Here is a 24,128-nt window from a genome sequence, read left to right as displayed (position 1 = left end):
GGGTGGGGAAAGTTTTTAAAGCAGCTAGACCACGAGGGAAGGAATTTCCAGAAATTAAAGTTTTCCTTAGTTACCCAGAAGAGAAGCCACAACTGTCAAGAACGAAGTCATTCGTGGTTGTGGAGAAGCTTGGGGCTAACAGGTGCTTCTGAATCCTCATGTCCTGTGGACTTGTAGTTATTGGAGAATAATAGTCACAGGACAGAGGCAGACTTACTGTGTACTACAGTTTTCACTTGCTCAGCATTTTGCATATTGGGTTTCATTGAGAGTTAAAAGCTGTTCTGAAGGGAGAAGAAAGCCAGGCTGCAATCAGGAAGCATATCTGTATAAGCATTTATAGTAATTTTCCATAAGACCTTAATAAAAAGGGATTTGGATTGCCTCGGCTCCAATATCTTATTGTCATTTCTTTTCTCATTCAAAATAAGTATGCTCATACCTAATTTTGAATTTCTAAATTGTCTTTTTACCTGAAGATGGTCTCAAAAACCATAATATAAAATATAAAAAAAGGTTTATATTTGTGAATATGTTACTGTTCCAAGTACTTGATTTCTCAGCTGTCAGTGGTATCCTTTGAGTCTTGCTATCACAGCTGATTCCATGTTCCACTTTCTCTTTCCTTTGCCTCCTGATTTTTGTTAGTTGTTTCATTTCTACATTGACTGAGCATAAGTCATTCCATTCTGTTACCCTTATTCTCACTTTTCAGTCTTAAATTCTCAGCTAATAACTTTCAGAGCTCCAATCAATCCTTTTCCTCATGTTTCTCTTTATTACATGCATGGTTAAAGATTCTCCTCTAGGATTGTGTCCATTCAATTTAAGATTTCTGATATATTGGCATAAAAACGGTAGCAAATAGGCTCTTATCATCCGTATAACCTGTATTCGTATCTGTACTTAGGTCTTTTGACAGTGATTATTTTTGTCTTGTTTCTTTGTTTTTATTTTGCTAATCTTGCCAGAAGTTTATGAATTTTATTGATATTTTCAATTAACCAGGGTCCGTTTGTTTGGCATTATGTACTTCGTCCATTTACCTTTGTTTCTATACCACTAATCCTTCTGTGTTTTTCTACTTTTTGAGTTTTGAGGGTTTGTTTTTGTTTTTAACCTTATTGCATTGTTCTGACTGGTGTCTTGGGAAATAAATGATTAAAACAGCAGGTCTGCAATGCATCTGCTCTCCTGGCCAGAGGAGGAGATGCCCTGGAAAAAAAAGAAGGCAAACACCCTAGTTTAATCTCTGTGTAAACATACCAGTGACAGACTTCATAGCAAATAGACAAAATGGTTTTGTAGAAGGAGAGGTCTTGTTATGAAAGGCTTTTAGCAGGATGTACCTGGCCATTTAGAAATGCTCCAAAGAACCTGGAATCTATGGATTTGTAGGACATAATTGCCTGAAAAATATCATGTAAGCTATAACTATCTGAGTATAAAGCAGAGATGGTTTATGACCTAAGAAGTTCCTTCAACATGGGTGTTCTGCGTTAGAGAATTTCTTATATAGTTTTAAAAAAAGACCTGAGAATGCTCAGCTTGAAGTGCTAGACTTCTCCACAGATTGAATATGCTTTTTGATTATTTGCATCCTCGATATTATTGATAAAGTTTGATCTCTTATTTGTGTCTGGCTTATTTGACAATCCAATCCTTTTTTAAAAAAATTATTTTTTATAGAAGTATGGTTTACAATGCTATATTAATGTATATTAATACATAGTGACTTGACAACTCCATACATTAAGCTAGGCTCACCATGATAAGTGTAGTCACCATCTGTCACCATACAAAGCCACTGGAATATTATTGACTATATTTCCCATACTACCTTTATCCCCATGATTTATCCATTTTGTAACAGGAAGTTTGCATCTCTTAATCCCTTTCACCTATTTCTCCCATCTCCTTAGCTGCCTTCTCTCTAGCAAACACCAGTTCTTTGTATTTGTGAGTCTGTTTCTGTTTTTGTTTGTTCATTTATCTTGTTTTTTAGATTTCACATATAAGTGAAATCAGATGGCCTTTGTCTTTCTCATCTGCCTTTTTTCACTTAGCACTATACTTCCTAGGTACCTCTGTTTTGTGGCAAATGGCAATATCTCATTCTTTTTATGGTTGAGTAACATTACATTGTATATGTATACCACATCTTCTTTATTTATTCATCTATTGGTTGCTTGCATATATTGGATATTTTAGATAATGCTGCAAGAAACATGAGGGTGCATATATTTTTTCAAATTAGTGTGGTTTTTTTGGGGGGGGGGTAAATGTGCAAGAGTAGAAATTTTAATTTTTTGAGGATCCTCTGTACTATTTTCCACAGTGGTTGCACCAGTTTATTTTCCCACCAACAGTGCATGAGGGTTCCTTTTTTCCCCCACATTCTCATTAACAGTTGTTATTATTATTATTTTATTTTAGCCATTCTGATAGGTATGAGATGATATCTCATTGTGATTTTGATTTGTATTTCCTGGATGATGAGTGATGATCAGCATCTTTTCATGTGTTTTTTGACCATCTGCATTTTTCTTTAGAAAAATGTCTATTCAGGTTCTTTGGTTTTAATTGAATTTTTTTTTTTTTTGGTGTTAAGTTGTAGAAGTTCTTTATATATTTAGATATTAGCCCCTTATTACATATATTATTTGCAAATATGTTCTTTCACTCAGTAGATTTCCTTTTTATTTTGTTGGTAGTTTCCCTCACTGTTCAAAAACTTTTTATTTTGGTGTAGTCCCAATAGTTTATTTTTGCTTTTATTTCCTTTGCCTGAGAAGACTTACACAGAAGAATGTTTTTAAGGCCAATGTCCAGAGATTACTCCCTATGCTTTCTTTAAGGAGTTTTATGGTTTCAAGTCTTAGATTTAGGTCCTTAATCCATTTTTGTGTATAGTATAAGAAAGAGTTCCAGTTTCATTCTTTTATATATGGCTGTCCAGTTTTCCCAGCACCATTTATTGAAGATTGTCTTTTCCCTATTGTATATTCTTAATTCCTTTGTCATTGATTAATTAACCCTGTAAGTATGGGGTTTCTTTTATGCTCTCTGTCCTGTACCATTGATCCTGATCCATTGTGCTAGTACCATACTCTTTTGATTACTGTGTCTTTGTAGTATATCTTGAAGTCTGGGATGGTGATACTTCCAGCTCTGTTTATCTCTCTCAAGATTACTTTGACACCAATCCTCAATCCTTAATTTGGATGCTCAACTTGTTAAGCCTTTCATATTTTCTAACACATGAATTCAATACTAACCTTTTTTTCCCTAAGTACTTCTTAGTTGCCTTCTACATGTTTTGATAAGTAATATTTTCATCATTATTCATTTCAAAATATTTTCTAATTTAAAATGATTTCTTTCTGATCCATGAGTGTTTTCCTAAATTTCCAAACAAAAGTGATTTTCTAGTTAACTTTTTATTGCTGACAAGTAACTTAACTGTGTCTTTTTCAAAGAATGTTGTTTAAATGATAATCAGTACTTAAAATTGGTTGAGTCTTGCTTTGATTAGATGGTAATATTACTTTATAGGAAAATTTTGATTACTAAAACAACCCAAGAAGATACAGAAAGCTTGAGTAAATTAAAAGTCATAAATAAAATAGAAAAAGTCAAAGAACTTCCTTTAACAGAGTGCTAGGCTTAGACAATTTAAGGTATGAGTTATTAAAATCCTCCAAAAACCAAAATAAATAAATAAATAAACCTTATAATGTGGTTTTAAAAACCATAGCACAGAAAAACAATAGGATATTTTAGAACATTTTTTTGGTCTGGTATAATAATGCCAAAGTATGACAGAGCATTAGAAAAACAGAATTTAGACCAAATGTTTATAAAAATGATCCAGTTGGGGTGCCTGAGTGGCTCAGTCAGTTAAGCATCTGCCTTCAGCACAGCTCATGATCCCAGGGTCCTGGGATCAAGCCCCATGTCAGGCTCCCTGTTGAGCCTGCTCAGGGAGCCTGCTTCTCCCTCTCTCTCTCTCTGTTGCTCCCACGCTTGTTCTGTCTCTCTCTCTGTGTCAAACAAATAAATAAAATCTTTTAAAAAAATTATCAAATTGAATTCAGCATGACATTTCAGTTTTACTATTCATATAAGGCTTATGTTTTAGAATTTATAAATAAGCCTATATTGATATATCTATTAGGAGGAGGGGCAAGATGGTGGAGTAGTAGGAGACCCTGTTTCAATCTATTAGATAATCTGTCATATCAAAGAAAAATGTCATATTTACATGCTGAATATCTGTATAACTAGATCCATGATGTATTCTTGATATAAGGAAAATCTAGTAAATGAGAAAAATGATTATACTTCATTAATCTGATAAATCATACTAATTTCAAACCTGTAGTCAATAGCATCATTAACTATAAAACACAAAAGGTATATTGATAAAAGTCAGAAATGAACAAAAGTACTTTCCTCACTATTATGTATCACTGTTTCTGAAAATGTTAGCCAATGCAACAAGGCAAGGAAAAGAATAAGTTGTTTAGTTATTGGCAACAGGAGATATAATTATTATTTGCAAATTTTATGATTCACTCTGTGGAAAAACTTTAAAGCTCATCTGTTATATTATTTTGGTTAAAAAAGATTTAATATTTGATTACTCAGAAAATAACTGGTCCCCAAATCATAGCTTTTCTATTTAATAATAATTATGAGTTAGAGTATATGTTTTTTAAAACATTTCCACTAATACAAACAACAAAACTTTTTTTAAAATGGAAACAATTTTAAATAAAAAAGATTTAAATGAATCATGATGCACTAAGGAATGGGTTTTTTTCTTTGTTATTCTAATATAACACCTCACAAGGAAGATCCAAAGGAAAGATCTTCATCTTTAAGATAGTCAATGTAGCTCATCTTTGAAAGAAACAGGGGTTGATATTAGGATTGTCTTACCTAAAAGGAAGTGAGATCCATGGATTTATAGTAGCTATTTTTGGAATGTTAGATTACATTACAGGAAATAATTTTTTAGCCTTTTATTTCCATAGAGTGTAATAAATTATGGAATCCTGAGGAATTACTGGCACAGGCGAAAGGGCAAGGGTTACACACATACCAATTGAAACATGCCTGATTCTTTTCACATAACACCTTTAGGGAACACCTTCCAAAGAAGGTGACTGTGAGTCAGTAAGGCCTGGGTGTGGCTGAGTAAGGAATATTCCTGACTCCAACATTGGTAAGCAGGATATGGATTCAATGGGTGCCTACGTCCTTTGTAGGAGCAGTTGATTTGGTCAAGTGGCTAAGCAAAATAACCCCATTACACCCCAAAGAAGCATAGCAGAGTGCAGATGTTTGCTGACAGTCCGTCCTGTTCCATAAAAGGATAAATAGGTACTGTGGACAGGGAGGCGACTTCTCCCTGACTCTAAAGTTGAATGTCTAGAGCTATCATATGTGACTGAAGAAGTTTGTCAGCTCCCAATAATCTTAAATTATCCCAAGTTAAGGGAAAGATTTTTCATAGATTGGTGTTGGACCTTCCACCTGTGTTGATGGTAGGTTCTAGAAAAACATCATAATATGATTTGATAAAATAAAGAAGATGGAAATATGACCGTAACTGTACCCTTTATGTTATTTATGTATGTATTATGCAAATCCACTTAATGGTATGGGATTATTTTTAAGATGCAAAGCAGATTCTAAAATTAAAGAACAAACATATCCAAATAGTGCATAAATTACTTTTAAAAAGAAATAAAACACTGCAATATTATTATAAAAATTTACACAAAGCCTTAGAAAAGAAAGTCAAGAAATAGCCATTTGTCCATTTTTTTTAAATTAATTTTTTATTTTTTATAAACATATATTTTTATCCCCAGGGGTACAGGTCTGTGAATCACCAGGTTTACACACTTCACAGCACTCACCAAAGCACATACCCTCCCCAATGTCCATAATCCCACCCCCTTCTCCCAAACCCCCTCCCCCCAGCAACCCTCAGTTTGTTTTGTGAGATTAAGAGTCACTTATGGTTTGTCTCCCTCCCAATCCCATCTTGTTTCATTGATTCTTCTCCTACCCACTTAAGCCCCCATGTTGCATCACCGCTTCCTCATATCAGGGAGATCATATGATAGTTGTCTTTCTCTGCTTGACTTATTTCGCTAAGCATGATACGCTCTAGTTCCATCCATGTTGTCGCAAATGGCAAGATTTCATTTCTTTTGATGGCTGCATAGTATTCCATTGTGTATATATACCACATCTTCTTGATCCATTCATCTGTGGATGGACATCTAGGTTCTTTCCATAGTTTGGCTATTGTGGACATTGCTGCTATAAACATTCGGGTGCATGTGCCCCTTTGGATCACTACGTTTGTATCCTTAGGGTAAATACCCAATAGTGCAATTGCTGGGTCATAGGGCAGTTCTATTTTCAACATTTTGAGGAACCTCCATGCTGTTTTCCAGAGTGGCTGCACCAGCTTGCATTCCCACCAACAGTGTAGGAGGGTTCCCCTTTCTCCGCATCCTCGCCAGCATCTGTCATTTCCTGACTTGATGATTTTAGCCATTCTGACTGGTGTGAGGTGATATCTCATTGTGGTTTTGATTTGTATTTCCCTGATGCCGAGTGATATGGAGCACTTTTTCATGTGTCTGTTGGCCATCTGGATGTCTTCTTTGCAGAAATGTCTGTTCATGTCCTCTGCCCATTTCTTGATTGGATTATTTGTTCTTTGGGTGTTGAGTTTGCTAAGTTCTTTATAGATTCTGAACACTAGTCCTTTATCTGATATGTCATTTGCAAATATCTTCTCCCATTCTGTCAGTTGTCTTTTGATTTTGTTAACTGTTTCCTTTGCTGTGCAAAAGCTTTTGATCTTGATGAAATCCCAATAGTTCATTTTTGCCCTTGCTTCCCTTGCCTTTTGCGTTGTTCCTAGGAAGATGTTGCTGCGGCAGAGGTCAAAGAGGTTGCTGCCTGTGTTCTCCTCAAGGATTTTGATGGATTCCTTTCGCACATTGAGGTCCTTCATCCATTTTGAGTCTATTTTTGTGTGTGGTGTAAGGAAATGGTCCAATTTCATTTTTCTGCATGTGGCTGTCCAATTTTCCCAGCACCATTTATTGAAGAGGCTGTCTTTTTTCCATTGGACATTCTTTCCTGCTTTGTCGAAGATTAGTTGACCATAGAGTTGAGGGTCTATTTCTGGGCTCTCTATTCTGTTCCATTGATCTATGTGTCTGTTTTTGTGCCAGTACCATGCTGTCTTGATGATGACAGCTTTGTAATAGAGCTTGAAGCCCGGAATTGTGATGCCACCAACGTTGGCTTTCTTTTTCAATATCCCTTTGGCTATTCGAGGTCTTTTCTGGTTCCATATAAATTTTAGCATTATTTGTTCCATTTCTTTGAAAAAGATGGATGGTACTTTGATAGGAATTGCATTAAATGTGTAGATTGCTTTAGGTAGCATAGACATTTTCACAATATTTATTCTTCCAATCCAGGAGCATGGAACATTTTTCCATTTCTTTGTGTCTTCCTCAATTTCTTTCATGAGTACTTTATAGTTTTCTGAGTATAGATTCTGTGTCTCTTTGGTTAGGTTTATTCCTAGGTATCTTATGGTTTGGGGTGCAATTGTAAATGGGATTGACTCCTTAATTTCTCTTTCTTCTGTCTTGCTTTTGGTGTAGAGAAATGCAACTGATTTCTGTGCATTGATTTTATATCCTGACACTTTACTGAATTCCTGTATAAGTTCTAGCAGTTTTGGAGTGGAGTCTTTTGGGTTTTCCACATATAGTATCATATCATCTGCGAAGAGTGATAATTTGACTTCTTCTTTGCCGATTTGGATGCCTTTAATTTCCTTTTGTTGTCTGATTGCTGAAGCTAGGACCTCTAGTACTATGTTGAATAGCAGTGGTGATAATGGACATCCCTGCCGCGTTCCTGACCTTAGCGGAAAAGCTTTCAGTTTTTCTCCATTGAGGATGATATTTGCGGTGGGTTTTTCATAGATGGCTTTGATGATATTGAGGTATGTGCCCTGTATCCCTACACTTTGAAGAGTTTTGATCAGGAAGGGATGCTGTACTTTGTCAAATGCTTTTTCAGCATCTATTGAGAGTATCCTATGGTTCTTGTTCTTTCTTTTATTGATGTGTTGTATCACATTGACTGATTTGCGGATGTTGAACCAACCTTGCAGCCCTGGAATAAATCCCACTTGGTCGTGGAGAATAATCTTTTTAATGTACTGTTGAATCCTATTGGCTAGTATTTTGTTGAGTATTTTCGCATCTGTGTTCATCAAGGATATCGGTCTATAGCTCTCTTTTTTGGTGGGATCCTTGTCTGGTTTTAGGATCAAGGTGATGCTGGCCTCATAAAATGAGTTTGGAAGTTTTCCTTCCATTTCTATTTTTTGGAACAGTTTCAGGAGAATAGGAATTAGTTCTTCTTTAAATGTTTGGTAGAATTCCCCCGGGAAGCCGTCTGGCCCTGGGCTTTTGTTTGTTTGGAGATTTTTAATGACTGTTTCAATCTCCTTACTGGTTATGGGTCTGTTCAGGCTTTCTATTTCTTCCTGGTTCAGTTGTGGTAGTTTATATGTTTCTAGGAATGCATCCATTTCTTCCAGATTGTCAAATTTATTGGCATAGAGTTGCTCATAGTATGTTCTTATAATAGTTTGTATTTCTTTGGTGTTAGTTGTGATCTCTCCTCTTTCATTCATGATTTTATTTATTTGGGTCCTTTCTCTTTTCTTTTTGATAAGTCGGGCCAGGGGTTTATCAATTTTATTAATTCTTTCAAAGAACCAGCTCCTAGTTTCGTTGATTTGTTCTGTTGTTTTTTTGGTTTCTATTTCATTGATTTCTGCTCTGATCTTTATGATTTCTCTTCTCCTGCTGGGCTTAGGGTTTCTTTCTTGTTCTTTCTCCAGCTCCTTTAGGTGTAGGGTTAGGTTGTGTACCTGAGACCTTTCTTGTTTCTTGAGAAAGGCTTGTACCGCTATATATTTTCCTCTCAGGACTGCCTTTGTTGTGTCCCACAGATTTTGAACCGTTGTATTTTCATTATCATTTGTTTCCATGATTTTTTTCAATTCTTCTTTAATTTCCCGGTTGACCCATTCATTCTTTAGAAGGATGCTGTTTAGTCTCCATGTATTTGGGTTCTTTCCAAACTTCCTTTTGTGGTTGAGTTCTAGCTTTAGAGCATTGTGGTCTGAAAATATGCAGGGAATGATCCCAATCTTTTGATACCGGTTGAGTCCTGATTTAGGACCGAGGATGTGATCTATTCTGGAGAATGTTCCATGTGCACTAGAGAAGAATGTGTATTCTGTTGCTTTGGGATGAAATATTCTGAATATATCTGTGATGTCCATCTGGTCCAGTGTGTCGTTTAAGGCCTTTATTTCCTTGCTGATCTTTTGCTTGGATGATCTGTCCATTTCAGTGAGGGGAGTGTTAAAGTCCCCTACTATTATTGTATTATTGTTGATGTGTTTCTTTGATTTTGTTATTAATTGGTTTATATAGTTGGCTGCTCCCACGTTGGGGGCATAGATATTTAAAATTGTTAAATCTTCTTGTTGGACAGACCCTTTGAGTATGATATAGTGTCCTTCCTCATCTCTTATTATAGTCTTTGGCTTAAAATCTAATTGATCTGATATAAGGATTGCCACTCCTGCTTTCTTCTGATGTCCATTAGCATGGCAAATTCTTTTCCACCCCCTCACTTTAAATCTGGAGGTGTCTTCGGGCTCAAAATGAGTTTCTTGGAGGCAACATATAGATGGGTTTTGTTTTTTTATCCATTCTGATACCCTGTGTCTTTTGACAGGGGCATTTAGCCCATTAACATTCAGGGTAACTATTGAGAGATATGAATTTAGTGCCATTGTATTGCCTGTAAGGTGACTGTTACTGTATATGGTCTCTGTTCCTTTCTGATCTACCACTTGTAGGCTCTCTCTTTGCTTAGAGGACCCCTTTCAATATTTCCTGTAGAACTGGTTTGGTATTTGCAAATTCTTTCAGTTTTTGTTTGTCCTGGAAGCTTTTAATCTCTCCTTCTATTTTCAATGATAGCCTAGCTGGATATAGTATTCTTGGCTGCATGTTTTTCTCGTTTAGTGCTCTGAAAATATCATGCCAGCTCTTTCTGGCCTGCCAGGTCTCTGTGGATAAGTCAGCTGCCAATCTAATATTTTTACCATTGTATGTTACAGACTTCTTTTCCCGGGCTGCTTTCAGGATTTTCTCTTTGTCACTGAGACTTGTAAATTTTACTATTAGGTGATGGGGTGTGGGCCTATTCTTATTGATTTTGAGGGGCGTTCTCTGAACCTCCTGAATTTTGATGCTCGTTCCCTTTGCCATATTGGGGAAATTCTCCCCAATAATTCTCTCCAGTATACCTTCTGCTCCCCTCTCTCTTTCTTCTTCTTCTGGAATCCCAGTTATTCTAATGTTGTTTCGTCTTATGGTGTCACTTATCTCTCGAATTCTCCCCTCGTGGTCCAGTAGCTGTTTGTCCCTCTTTTGCTCAGCTTCTTTATTCTCTGTCATTTGGTCTTCTATATCACTAATTCTTTCTTCTGCCTCACTTATCCTAGCAGTGAGAGCCTCCATTTTTGATTGCACCTCATTAATAGCTTTTTTGATTTCAACTTGGTTAGATTTTAGTTCTTTTATTTCTCCAGAAAGGGCTTTTATATCTCTCGAGAGGGTTTCTCTAATATCTTCCATGCCTTTTTCGAGCCCGGCTAGAACCTTGAGAGTTGTCATTCTGAACTCTAGATCTGACATATTACCAATGTCTGTATTGATTAGGTCCCTAGCCTTCGGCACTGCCTCTTGTTCTTTTTTTTGTGTTGAATTTTTCTGTCTTGTCATTTTGTCCAGATAAGAGTATATGAAGGGGCAAGTAAAATACTAAAAGGGTGGCAACAACCCCAGGAAAAAATGCTTTAACCAAATTAGAAGAGATCCAAAATCGTGAGGGGGGAGAAAGGGGATAAAAAGAGGTTCAAAAAGGAAGAAAGAAAAAAAAAAGAAAAAAGAAAAAAAAAAGAAAAGAAAAGAATTTAAAAAAAAAAGAAAACACCTAAGAAAAATGTAAAAAAGAAAAAATGTATATATTAGATAAACTAGTAAAAAATCGTTAAAAAAGAAAAAGGTAACAGTTAAAAAAAAAATTTTACCCGAAGGCGAGAAAAAAAAACCAAAAAATGAAAAAGAAAAATATTAAATTAACTGCAAGACTAAAAAAAAATCACAGGGAAAAAGCCATGAGTTCTGTGCTTGGCTTTCTCCTCCTCTGAAATTCTGCTGCTCTCATTGGTATTGAAACCGCACTCCTTGGTAGGTGAACTTGGTCTCAGCTGGATTTCTTGTTGATCTTCTGGGGGAGGGGCCTGTTGTAGTGATTCTCAAGTGTCTTTGCCCCAGGCGGAATTACACCGCCCTTACCCGGGGCCGGGGTGAGTAATCCGCTCGGGTTTGCTTTCAGGAGCTTTTGTTCCCTGAGCGCTTTCGGTAGAGTTCCGGAGGACGGGAATACAAATGGCGGCCTCCTGGTCTCCGGCCCGGAGGAGCCGAGAGCCCAGGGCCCCACTCCTCAGTGCGCCCCCAGAGAACAGCGCCCAGTTACTCCCGTCTGCCTGACCTCCGGCCGCGCTCCGAGCTCACCGAGCCTGGGACCGGTTCAAGGTAACACCGAGCTGTGAGCTTACTGTCGGCTCTGTCTCTGTAGCCGGCTTTCCCGTTCCAATACCCGCAAGGTCTGCGACACTCAGACACCCCTGATCCTTCTGTGACCCTGCGGGACCTGAGGCCACGCTGACCCCGCGTGGGCTTCGCCCCGGTTTAGCCTCTGGAGCGATGTCCCTCAGCGGAACAGACTTTTAAAAGTCCTGATTTTGTGCGCGGTTGCTCCGCCGCTTGCCGGGAGCCGGCCCCTCCCCCCGGGGTCTATCTTCCCGTCGCTTTGGATTCACTTCTCCGCCGGTCCTACCTTTCAGAAAGTGGTTGTTTTTCTGTTTCCAGAATTGCTGTTCTTCTTCCCTTCGATCTGCCGATGGATTTTCAGGTGTTTGCAATCTTTAGATAAGCTATCTAGCTGATCTCCGGCTAGCTGAAGCAGTCTCAGCCTGCTACTTCTCCGCCATCTTGACTCCTCCCCCCCCATTTGTCCATTTTTTAAGAAGAATAAATACCTGGCCTTTAGTAGTTAAATACTTTAATATGTCTTGGGACTATTAACTCAACTTAGAAATATCGTGATTTAAAAGATAATTGTCTCCTTGAAGCATAACACTTAATATTAAGCTAGTCTTGATTATTAGTTATGAGAAGTGACATTTACATATAAAAGGTTGATTTTAAAAAATAACATTTTACCATATTTTATTATAGACAGGATATTTGTTAAAAAGTCGTAAATAGCTTTGGTTGTTCACTTAAAATTTAGACTATATTTGAAACAAAAGTTTGTTTTTAGCAGGTAATAATTAAACTGGTGATATACCATCATTCATCTAGCTCCAGTAAATTCAAGGAATATAAAAGGACTAAGAATATATTAAAAAATTACAGCTGAACAACTCCACGATTTTTTTATTCTTGTAAAAAACAAAAACAAAAACAAAAACAAGAACCATGTTTTACAAGTAAAAGTTACCTGAAAAGATTAGCTTTAAAACACAATGCAGAATATCAGTTTGTCATGAGAATTATAGTGCTGTGATTCAGATGAAAAATTTCCTGAAGAGGATGGCTAAGAACAAAGGGCAGACCTCTTCAGTATCAAATATCAAAAGAATTGTCTAAGCAAAACATGTAAGATTAATAGAAGATTAACCTCCATTTTAGTCTCAGAAGGGAACTGCTGGCCTCTAATGCAAAGCTCTAGTCTAGGACTACATCAATTTATGTCTTTGCTGAAAAATCTATTAGCATCAAATGCTAAATAAGCTAAAGTTACATGGGTTAAGGATCTTAGGCTCTGAAGGTAGTGTCAACATATAATTTATACTCTGCAAGCATTAAGCGATATGAATATAAAAAAGGAGAAAAGGAAAATAATCTATGGTTTTTTAAAATTTAAAATATTACTTTAGTTTTAACATAATATTTTGGACTTCAGATTTCCCTAGGATCATCCTGGATACTTAAATAGTAATAGTAATGTCTCCACACACCCTCCGAAGGTGGATGATTTGATTTACACTCCAAAGGGGACTGTACAGATCCATAAAGAGATCTGGTAATTCCACTCACAACTCACATGTAGAGCAAAATTAAGAGAAAGGGAACACACAAATGTTCATGTACGTATAACTGGGGAAAATAATATGAAGATTAAGCAGGAAAACTGTGTAGTATGATCCTGTAGTTGGTGAAATATGTTAATGTTACCCCCCCCCAACAAAAGAGGGCTTTTCCTCAACGGGAGTCTGAGCCCCATGGATCAAAGCCACAGCCATGGAAGGAGTTGGGAGAGAGAAGAGGTAGGAAGTTGTAGAACCAGAGGTGGCAATCTGGAGAAGGCAGTGCTTAGGTTGGCAGTGTAACAGCCCAAATTAGATCTTCTTTGATGATCTGACAGTGAATGGAGGAAGGAAGAAAACGATGGAAAGCAAGAATCTCAGAAAGTAAAAGAGTCACAGAAAGTAGAAGACACATCATCATGCAAAAAGGTTCTCATTTACTGCAGACTTTATACTTCTGAGTACCAACAGAAGAGTATGTTCTTGAACTAAGAAACCTAATAAGTACCCAGACCCCTCATAGTTCACCATAGGGATGTGGGTGATTGCTGACTTAGGAGAATCCAAGACATATAAAAAGTGATCAGAAAGTCAGACAACATCCTCATTAGGCTATAATAAAAAGAAAGGAAGATGTAATTTTTCATTGGGTGAAAATATTCCTAAAAATGTAGCAGAGAAAAATTGTAACTCAGGACTCAGATATGAAGACCATAATACTAAACTAGAAATGGCAGATTAGAGAATACACCATAAAAACAAAGACAGAAAAAATAAGAAATGGCTTGAATAAGAATAAGAAAGAATAGAAATGACAAAATGGAGAAAGTTGGAAAAAATAGAACTGGCCAAACTCAGGAAAGAAATTGGGGGGGGGGGGCATTTTAGAAATAAAGAGAGTTACAAACTATTCAACAGAAAATAGCTCCAGTAGTAAAATAAGGAACATTTGAATAAGGAGTGAAAAGAGCCAAGAGAACATAGACAAAATGCAAGAGAGGGAAAGAGAGAAAAGTATTCAAAAGAAAAACTCTAAATACAGAAAACAAGCAAGGCAAGTAGCATATGTGTATAAGTATTTGTCACAACAAGAAAAACAACTATGAAATTTAAATTTTGGTCAATTATGGTACATTACCTGGTAAAGTTAATAGGCTCTTAAATTAAAAACCTTCTGGGGCTTCAGGCAAAAAAACGGTCAGGGGAAAATATCAGCAATATATTTCTTTTTTTTCAAGCTTTTATTTTAATTCCAGTTAGCTTACAGTGTTATATTTGTTTCAGGTGTACGATCTAGTGATTCAACACTTCCATACATCACCCTGTGCTCATCATGACAATGGCACTCCTTAATTCCCATAACCTACTTAACCCATTCCTCACCCCTCTCCCCTCTGGTAACCATCAGTTTGTTCTCCATAGTTATGAGTCTGGTTTTTTGGTTTGTCTCTTTTTTATCTCATTCTTTTGTTTTCTTTCTTAAATTCCACATATTAGTGAAATCATGTGGTATTTGTCTTTCTCTGACTTATTTCGCTTAACATTGTACTCTCTAGCTCCATCCAAGTAGTTGCAAATGGCAAGATTTCATTTGTTTTGCTGACTTAATATTATTCCATTGTGTATGTTTATACCTCCTCTTCTTTATCTGTTCATCTAGTGATAAACACTTGGGCTGCTTCCATAATTTGGCTATTGTAAATAATGCTGCTATAAACATAAGAGTGCATATATCCCTTTGAATTAGTTTTCTTATATTCTTTTGGTAAATACCCGGTGATGTAATTGTTGCGTCATAAGGTGAATCTAATTTTACTTTTTTGAGGAATCTCCGTACTGTTCTCCAGAACGGCTGCTCCAGTTTGCATGCCCAGCAGTGCACAAAGGTTCCTCTCTCCACATCCTTGCCAACTCCTGTTGTTTTTTATGTTGTTGATTTTAATCATTCTGACAGGTGAGGGGGTTATCTCATTATAGTTTTGATTTGCATTTCCCTGATGATAAATGATGATGAATATCTTTTGGCCATCTGTGTGTCTCCTTTGGGGAAATGTCTGTTCTGCCTATTTTGAATTATTATTTTGGTTTAGATTATTTTGGTTTTTTGTTTAGCTTTGAAGTTCCTTATGTATTTTGGATACTAACCCTTTTTGGATATGTCATTTGCAAATATCTTCTCCCATTCCTTCAGTTGTCTTTTAGTTTTGTTGATTGTTTCCTTCATTGTGCAGAGGGTTTTTATTTTGATGAAGTCCCAATAGTCCATTTTTGCTTTGTTCCCCTTGCCTCAGGAGACCTATCTAGAAAAAAGTTGCTACAGCTGCTGTCAAAAAGTTACTGCCTGTGTAGTCTTCTAGAATTTTTATGGTTTTGGGTCTCATGTTTAGGTCTTTAGTCCATCTTGACTTTTTGCAAATTATTTTTGTGTACAGTTTAAGAAAGTGGTCTGATTTCATTCTTTTGCATGTTGCTGTCCAGTTTTCCCAACACCATGGATTAAAGAGACTGTCTTTTCCCCATTGCATATTCTTTCCTGCTTTGTCAAAGATTAATTGACCATATAATTGTGGGTTTACTTCTGAATTTTATATGCTGTTCTACTGATGTGTGTGTCTCTTTTTGTGCCAATATCAAACTGTTTTGATCGCTCCAGCTTTGTATTATAACTTGAAGTTTGGAATTGTGATGCCTCCCACTTTGCTTTTCTTTTTCAGGGTTGCTTTGGCTATTCGGGGTCTTTTGTGGTTCCACACAAATTTTAGAATTGTTTGTTCTCTGAAAAATGCTGTTAGTATTTTGATGGGGATTGCATTAAATGTGTAAATTGCTTTAGGTAGTATAGACATTTTAACAATATTTGTTCTTCCAATCCATGAGCATGGAATGTCTTTCCATTTTCCAACTTCTCTGAGTTGCCTTCAGTGTCTTTCATCAGTGTTCTATAGTTTCAGAATACAGGTCTTTCACCTCTTTGGGTAAGTTTATTCCTAGGTATCTTATAATTTTGTGTGCAATTGTAAATAGGATTGTTTTCTTAATTCTCTTTTGCTGTTTCAATATTGGTGTATAGAAATGCAATAGATTTCTGTACATTGATTTTGTATCCTGTGACTTTATCAAATTCATCTACCAGTTCTAGGAGTTTTTGGTAGTCTTTTGGGTTTCCTATTTGCAATATCATCTGCAAACAGTAAAAGTTTTACTTCTTTCTTACCGATTTGGATAGCTTTTATTTCTTTTTGTTGTTTGATTGCTGTGACTAGGACTCTAAGTACCATGTGGAATAAAAGTGGTGAGAGTAGACATCCGTGTCTTGTACCTGACCTTATAGGAAAGTTTCTCAGTTCTTTAAGGATGATATTTGCTGTGGGGTTTTCACAGATGGCCTTTATTGTGTTGAGGTATGTTCCTTCTTAACATACTTTATTGTGAATTTTTATCATGAATGGATGTTATGCATTGTCAAATACTTTTTCTGCATCTAATTGAAATGATCCTATGGTTCTTATCTTTTCTCTTATTAATGTGATGGATCACACTGATTGATTTGCAAATATTGAACCACCCTTACAACCTAGGAATAAATCCCATTTGATTGTGGTGAATGATTTTTTTAAAATAATATTGTTCAATTTGGTTTGCTAGTATTTTATTGAGAATTTTTACATTTTTGTTCATCAAAGATATTGACCTGTAGTTCTCTTTTTTAGTGTTTTTTTAAATTAATTTTTTATTTTTTATAAACATATATTTTTATCCCCAGGGGTACAGGTCTGTGAATCACCAGGTTTACACACTTCACAGCACTCACCAAAGCACATACCCTCCCCAATGTCCATAATCCCACCCCCTTCTCCCAAACCCCCTCCCCCCAGCAACCCTCAGTTTGTTTTGTGAGATTAAGAGTCACTTATGGTTTGTCTCCCTCCCAGTCCCATCTTGTTTCATTGATTCTTCTCCTACCCACTTAAGCCCCCATGTTGCATCACCACTTCCTCATATCAGGGAGTTCATATGATAGTTGTCTTTCTCTGCTTGACTTATTTCGCTAAGCATGATACGCTCTAGTTCCATCCATGTTGTCGCAAATGGCAAGATTTCATTTCTTTTGATGGCTGTATAGTATTCCATTGTGTATATATACCACATCTTCTTGATCCATTCATCTGTTGATGGACATCTAGGTTCTTTCCATAGTTTGGCTATTGTGGACATTGCTGCTATAAACATTCGGGTGCATGTGCCCCTTTGGATCACTATGTTTGTATCTTTAGGGTAAATACCCAATATGCAATTGCTGGGTCATAGGGCAGTTCTATTTTCAACATTTTGAGGAACCTCCATGCTGTTTTCCAGAGTGGCTGCACCAGCTTGCATTCCCACCAACAGTGTAGGAGGGTTCCCCTAGTGTTTTTTTTTTTTTTTCATTAGGTTTTGGTATTAAAGTAAAGCTGTTCTCACAGAATCAATTTCAAAGTTTTCCTTCCTTTTCTTATTTTTGGAATAGTTTAAAGAAGTGCAGGTGTTAAACCTTCTTTAAATGTTTGGTAGAATTAACCTGTAAAGCCATCTGATCCTGAACTTTTGTTTTTTGGGGACTTTCTTGATTACTGACTCAATTTCCTTGCTGGCTATTGTTATTAGTTCTGTTCAAATTTTCTATTTCTTCCCATTTCAATTTTGATAGATTATATGTTTATACGAACTTATCCATTTCTTCTAAGAAGTTGTCCAATTTGTTGGCATATAGCTTTTCTCTCCTTTTTTTTTTTATGATTATTTATTAGAGAGAGAGCGTGAGCAGGAAGGGCAGAGGGAGAGGGCAAGAAAGAGACTCTCAAGCAGACTCCACGCTAAGCCTGACTTGGGGCTTGATCTTACAACTATTAGGACACAACTTGGACTGAAACCAAGAGTTGGATGCTCAACCAGCTGTGCCACCAAGGTGCCCCAGCATATAGTTTTTCATAATAATTTCTTATGATTGTACTTGTGTGGTGTTGGTTGTTATTTCTCCTCTCTCATTTGTGATTTTATTTTGATTTTATTTATTTGAGTTCTTTCTCTTTTTTTCTTGATAAGTCTGGCTAGAGGCTTATCAATTTTATTGATTTTTTTTCAAAGAAACAGCTTCTGGTTTCATTGATCTGTTCTGTTGTTGTTGTTGTTTAGTTTCGACATCAATTATTTCTGTTCTAATCCTTATTATCTTCCTTCCCAGCAATATATTTCAACAGCAATTTCCAATAGACTGAGTCAACTGATCCTACCACACTTCCCTCTTTCTCCACTTAATGCTTTTTTCTCCTTTCTTCATCTATTTTAAGTTTCATAGATAGTAGTTATAGTCATGCCCTTCCATATATCCTGCATCTGTTCTTCTCTCCGTTCCATAACTCTATCCTGTGAAACTGAGTGTTGTGCTGACTTCCAAAAAGATCACTACTCAGTTTAATCTCTCCTCTTGCTTTATATAAACCCCATGAGCTGGTAATAACTGTAGAAAAATTCAAAACCATATTCATGACCACACACTTCAGGTGAGCCATGAATGCTATCAGACCATCAAAATGCATGTCAAAGTCTAGTCACCCCCCTCTTCTCTTGGAGGACCATTGCTTATCTTCTGTACTTTCCTGAAACCACTTAAACTTCCTCTCCTTTCCTCACTTCCAGCTGATGATACGCTTCCTTACTGAGAAAATTAAGCAACTGGAAGAGAACTTCCGCAGACTACAACCACAGCATATTTCCTCACTTACAAGTATCTGCACTCACATACTTTGATTTTCTGTATGTTACTCCAGATCAACTACCCACGAGCCAGTCTGAGACAAATCTCCCCCCTTGTGCTCTAAATCCCGTCTGCTGTTGCCTACCCAAAAATACAGCTTTGTCAAATTTTCTTTATTTCCTGTATCAGCTCTTTATTAGATCATTCCCCTCAGCATATACGTATCTGTCATTTCTCCTAACATATAAAAAAGGAAAATGCTACATCCCATTTCTGGGTGGCATAACTTTTCCCTCACTCTCCTTTGCATTACAACTCCTTGAAACACATGTCTTTCAGATTTACTCCATTCAGATTTGCATTCCCTCTATGTCACTTAAAACTGCTTTTTCTAAGGTCATCAGTAGTATCCATATTGCTAACTAATATTCAATTCTCATTCCTCCTCTTACTTATGAATGACATCTAATGAAGCTAATCATGTTCATCTCCTTGATACACTTTCATTATTTGGTTTCTAGGACATAACACTCAGTTGCTCCTTCTCAGTTTCCATTACCTTGCATTGCATGTCCCTTCTTCCCACTCGTTGACATGACAGCACACCAGAGATCCATCCTTGCTAATATTTGCTATCTACTTTATTCCTTTCGTGATGGCATCCAGTCTAAAGGCTAAAAATGTCATCTATATACCATTAGACAGTTTGCTTCTAAACACCAGGCCTCTATTACCAAGTACACATTGAATTGGAGATCTAATAGGTATTTCAAACTCAGTATGCCTAACGTGAACTTTCAATCTAACTTATAATAAATGTTCCATCCATACCATTCCCTATCTCAATTAATGACAATGCTATCCTTCCAAATTGTAGGCCAAAAATAAAAAACAAACCGAACAACAACAACAAAAGCCCTTGGAATCGGTTCTAACTTCTCATCTTGCAAATCTCAAGTTTGAATGCTTTTTGAAACTGAGTTTTAACACACAGTGAAGTACAAAAAAGTCATTTTTTGCTAATTTATTTCCCTACATAACCACCATCCAGATTGAGATATAGACTATTATCACCAGCCCAGAAGTCTACCTCATTTCCTTTTAAGGTCAATATACTTTCTTCTGACCTTTATCAAAATAAAGAGTAACTACACTTCTGATCTTTATCACAATAGATTCGTTTAGCCTATTCTTGACCATGAATAAATGAAACTAGACAATATATATGTTTTTTGCCTCAATATTATATCTGCTAGATATAATGTGTTCAGTAGTTGTGTTGGTTTTTTTTTCCCCCATTACTAGGTATTATTTATTCACTATCAAGTTGGACAATTGAAATGTTTCTAGATTCGTACTATTATGAATAAAGGTAAAATGACCACTTTTTACACAGCTTTTGATAGGCATATGCAATATTTCTGTTGCATGCATACTTAGAAGTATAATTGCTGGGTAATATGGGTACACACATGAGCAGCATTAGTAGATTCTGCCAAAGAATTGCCCAAAATGATTCTATCAGTTTACACTCCTTCCAGCAATATGTGATAGCCAGAGTTCCAATACATCCTTGCCAACACTAGATATTCTTAGTTCTATTAATTTTAGTCAGGCTTGTGGGTGTGTAGTAGTATTTTATTATGGCTTTCAAATGTATTCCTGATGGCTTATTCTGTTGATCGCCCTTTCATATGCTTACCTGCAATTTGTACATTCTTTTTTATACAGAGTCTGTTGATATTTCTGTCCCATTATTTTTTTATTGCTTTTTCCCTATTGATATGTTAGAATTTTTTTATAGCTTGCATATGTGTTGTTTGTGTGATATATGCACTAAAAATAACTTTTTCCAGTGTTCGGTTTACTTTTTATTTGTAAAATCTCTTTTGATGAATAGAACATCTTAATTTTTATAAAGTTCACCAATTCACCAATTATCTTTTATAGTGTGCTTTTCATTCCTATATCCTTTAACTACCCCAAGGTCCTGATGGTATTCTCCTACATTTTTTCCTGAGAGCTTTATAGCTTACCATTCACATTTCAGTGTATGTCCTATTTCCAGTTGATTTTTGTTTACAGCATAAGATAGGGGTTCAGATTCATTTTTCCCCCAATGGGTATCCAATTGATTCATCACTGTTTATTTAGGTCTTCTTTAATTTTTCTTAGCAATGGCTGTAGTTTTCAGTCGTGTTACATTTATTCCTAAGCATCTAATTTCTTGGAAACTCCTATATGTAACTCTATATCTCATTTTCTAATTCCTTATTCCTGGAATGTAGAAATACAATTTATTTTTAATATTGATCTTGTATCCAGTGACCGTGTTAACTTCACTTATAAATTCTAATCATTTGTAGGCTCCTTTATATTTTCTAGATACTCAAATATGTTACTGAAAATTATGATGGTTTTACTTTTTTCTATCCAGTCTTTATAGAATTTATGTTCTTCTCTTGAGTTTTTACAGTGTTTGGGAGTTCCAATAAAACTTGAATAGACTTGATGGCATTGGACCAATTTGTCTTATTCCACCCTCATAGGGAAAATGTTCAATATTTCGTTATTAGTTACCATGTTAACCATAGGTTTTTGTAGACATGCTTTTCAGATGAAAGAGGATCTCTTCTATTCCTATTTGTTGAGATTATTTTTTTTTCATCATGAATTGACATTCAATTTTATCAAATGCCTTATCTGCATCTCTTTAGATGATTGTATGATTTTTGTCACTTATTTTGTTAATGTGGTCAGTTACAATTACTGATTTTTCTTATGTTGAAAACTATCTTATACCACTGAAATATACTTCACTTAGTCATGAAGTATTATATATTGCTGGATTTGATTTGATAATATATGTTCAAGTTTTGTGCATCTATTTGATAATATATGTTCAAGTTTTGTGCATTTGATAATATATGTTCAAGTTTTGTGCATCAAGGAAGAAATTGGCATGTAATTTTTCTTCTTTGCAATGCAATACCAATTATTACCTATTGAGAAACAAAAAATATGAAGTGTTCTATTTTAATTATTTGCTGGAAGTGATTTTGCTAATTGAGATTATTCCATGTTAAATCTCTGGAAAGCTGAAAATTGTGGCTTTAGTTTCTTTAATGGGTATAGGAATGATCAGAATTTCTATTTATATGCCAGTTTTGGAAGCAAGGCCAGCTTCATGGGCATAGAGCCTATGAAGTCATATCCACTTATAAATGTCTTACACATAATTTAATGCTTTATTGTCACCATCTTTAAATTTTTTATTAATGTTTGAACAAAGAAACTCCTCATTTTTCCCTGGACTCCTCAAATGATAGAGTTATTCATGTTTTGTCATGCATGGTTTTAAAGGTATTTGCTTATTTTATCTAACTTATAAAATTTATTAGTATTAATTTGTTAATAAACATTAATTCTGTTTTCAGTATCTTTAGGATTTGTAATATCTGGGTTTTATTACTTATGATATTGATAATTTCTATCCTTTATCTTTCTTTACTATCTTGCTATTAACAAAATACTTTATTAATCTTTATTGAGAAAAAATTTTTCCTGTGTTTATTTTCTTTAAAATTATGTCTGCTTTTTGGGGTGCCTTGGTGGCTCAAACAGTTAAGTGTCTGTCTTTAACTCAGGTTATGACCCCAGGGTCCTGGGATCTAGCCCCGCATCTGCTTTGGGCTCTGCTGCTTCTCCCTCTCCCTCTGCCATTCCCCCTGCTGGTACGTGCTTTCTCTCTCTCTCATTCTCTCATTCTTGCTCTTGTTCTCTTTCAAATAAATAAATAAATAAATAAAATATTTTTTAAAAATTATGTCTGCTTTTTGAAATTTTAATTACTGTTATCTTTATTAACTTCCTTCTACTTTTTAAGGAATATTTAAATATGTTTATCATAGTTAATTTTCTAGTTTCTCGAGATAGTAGATTGGAACATTGATTTTCAACCCTTGTTCTCAATATACTAATTTAGAGCTAAAAATTTCCCTTTGGCCACCATTTTAAATGCATCTCAGAATTTCTGATATGTCAGATTTTTTTCATTCAATTTAAAATATAATTCATTGTGATTTTTTTTGACACATCTGTTATATAGTAGTGTGTGTTTAATTTCAAAACACTTAGAGACTTTCCAATAATCTTATGTTGATTTCTAGTTTCTCTTGTATTCAAAGAATATACTCCTTAGGAATGTACCGATGTACATTACCTACTTAGATTAGCAAATGGTCCATTTGGTAAATATTTCAAATGCACTTGAAAATGTTTATTCTGATTAGGTTGGGTGTAGTGTTCATTCAGTTGTTTAAATTTCCTAGGTCTTTTATTTTTTCTTGTTCATTTACTAAAAAGTTTTAAAATATCAAATTACAAGATTTGTATTTCTCTTTTTAGTTCTGTTTTTTCTTCAAAGTATTAAGCTTTTTAATAGATGTGTAAACATTTATAATTATTATTTCCTCCTGTTGATTAAGTTAACCTTTTATTGCTGTGAAATGTTCCTCATACACTTTGTTTACTCTTGTCAGTCTTCTTTCTCTTCTATTGATAAGCTACAACAGCTTTATTTTGATTTTTCATTGCATGTTATGTGTTTTCACCTTTTTCTGCTTTCAGATATTTGTAACTATATATAAAGTATGTCTCCTGTAAATAGTATTGCATTAGATTTTAAATTTTTATTTGTTTTTTTTTTGTTTGTTAATCTAATCTGGCCATTCTCCCTTTAACTGGAGTACTTAGTCATTTACTGTGACTGAGATGTTTGAGATTAAGTCAACCATCTTATCATGGTTTTCTAATTGTTTCATTTTTGTTTCTTCATTTCTCTTTTCTGGCCTTCCTTTGGATTAATCATCGTTCCGTTTTTTATTCCTTCTTTCCTCTGTTGGTTTTCTAGATATATATATATTTTTTTGTTATTTCATTGATTACTCTTAATATCACCATATGAATTCTACATGGTGAGTTATAATACTTCCCAAAGCATACAAGAAACTAAAATAGTTTAATTCCATTAACCAAAACACCTTTGGTGCCATCAATTTCATATATTTTAAATACAAGATTTTATATGCA

General features: G+C 35.4%; 1 protein-coding gene across 7 annotated transcripts in view; it reads left to right on the top strand.

Annotated features, from left to right (window-relative positions):
• The window catches only part of GNGT1 (G protein subunit gamma transducin 1), a 369,437-nt gene that overhangs the window by 270,814 nt on the left and 74,495 nt on the right, over window positions 1–24,128 (top strand). The gene's annotated exons all lie outside the window — the stretch shown is intronic.

This window comes from Mustela erminea, chromosome 11, assembly GCF_009829155.1.
Source record: "Mustela erminea isolate mMusErm1 chromosome 11, mMusErm1.Pri, whole genome shotgun sequence".
NCBI classification, from domain to species: Eukaryota; Metazoa; Chordata; class Mammalia; order Carnivora; family Mustelidae; genus Mustela; species Mustela erminea.
Note: the sequence above shows the minus strand (reverse complement) of the source record. Positions and strands in the feature narration are given on the sequence as shown.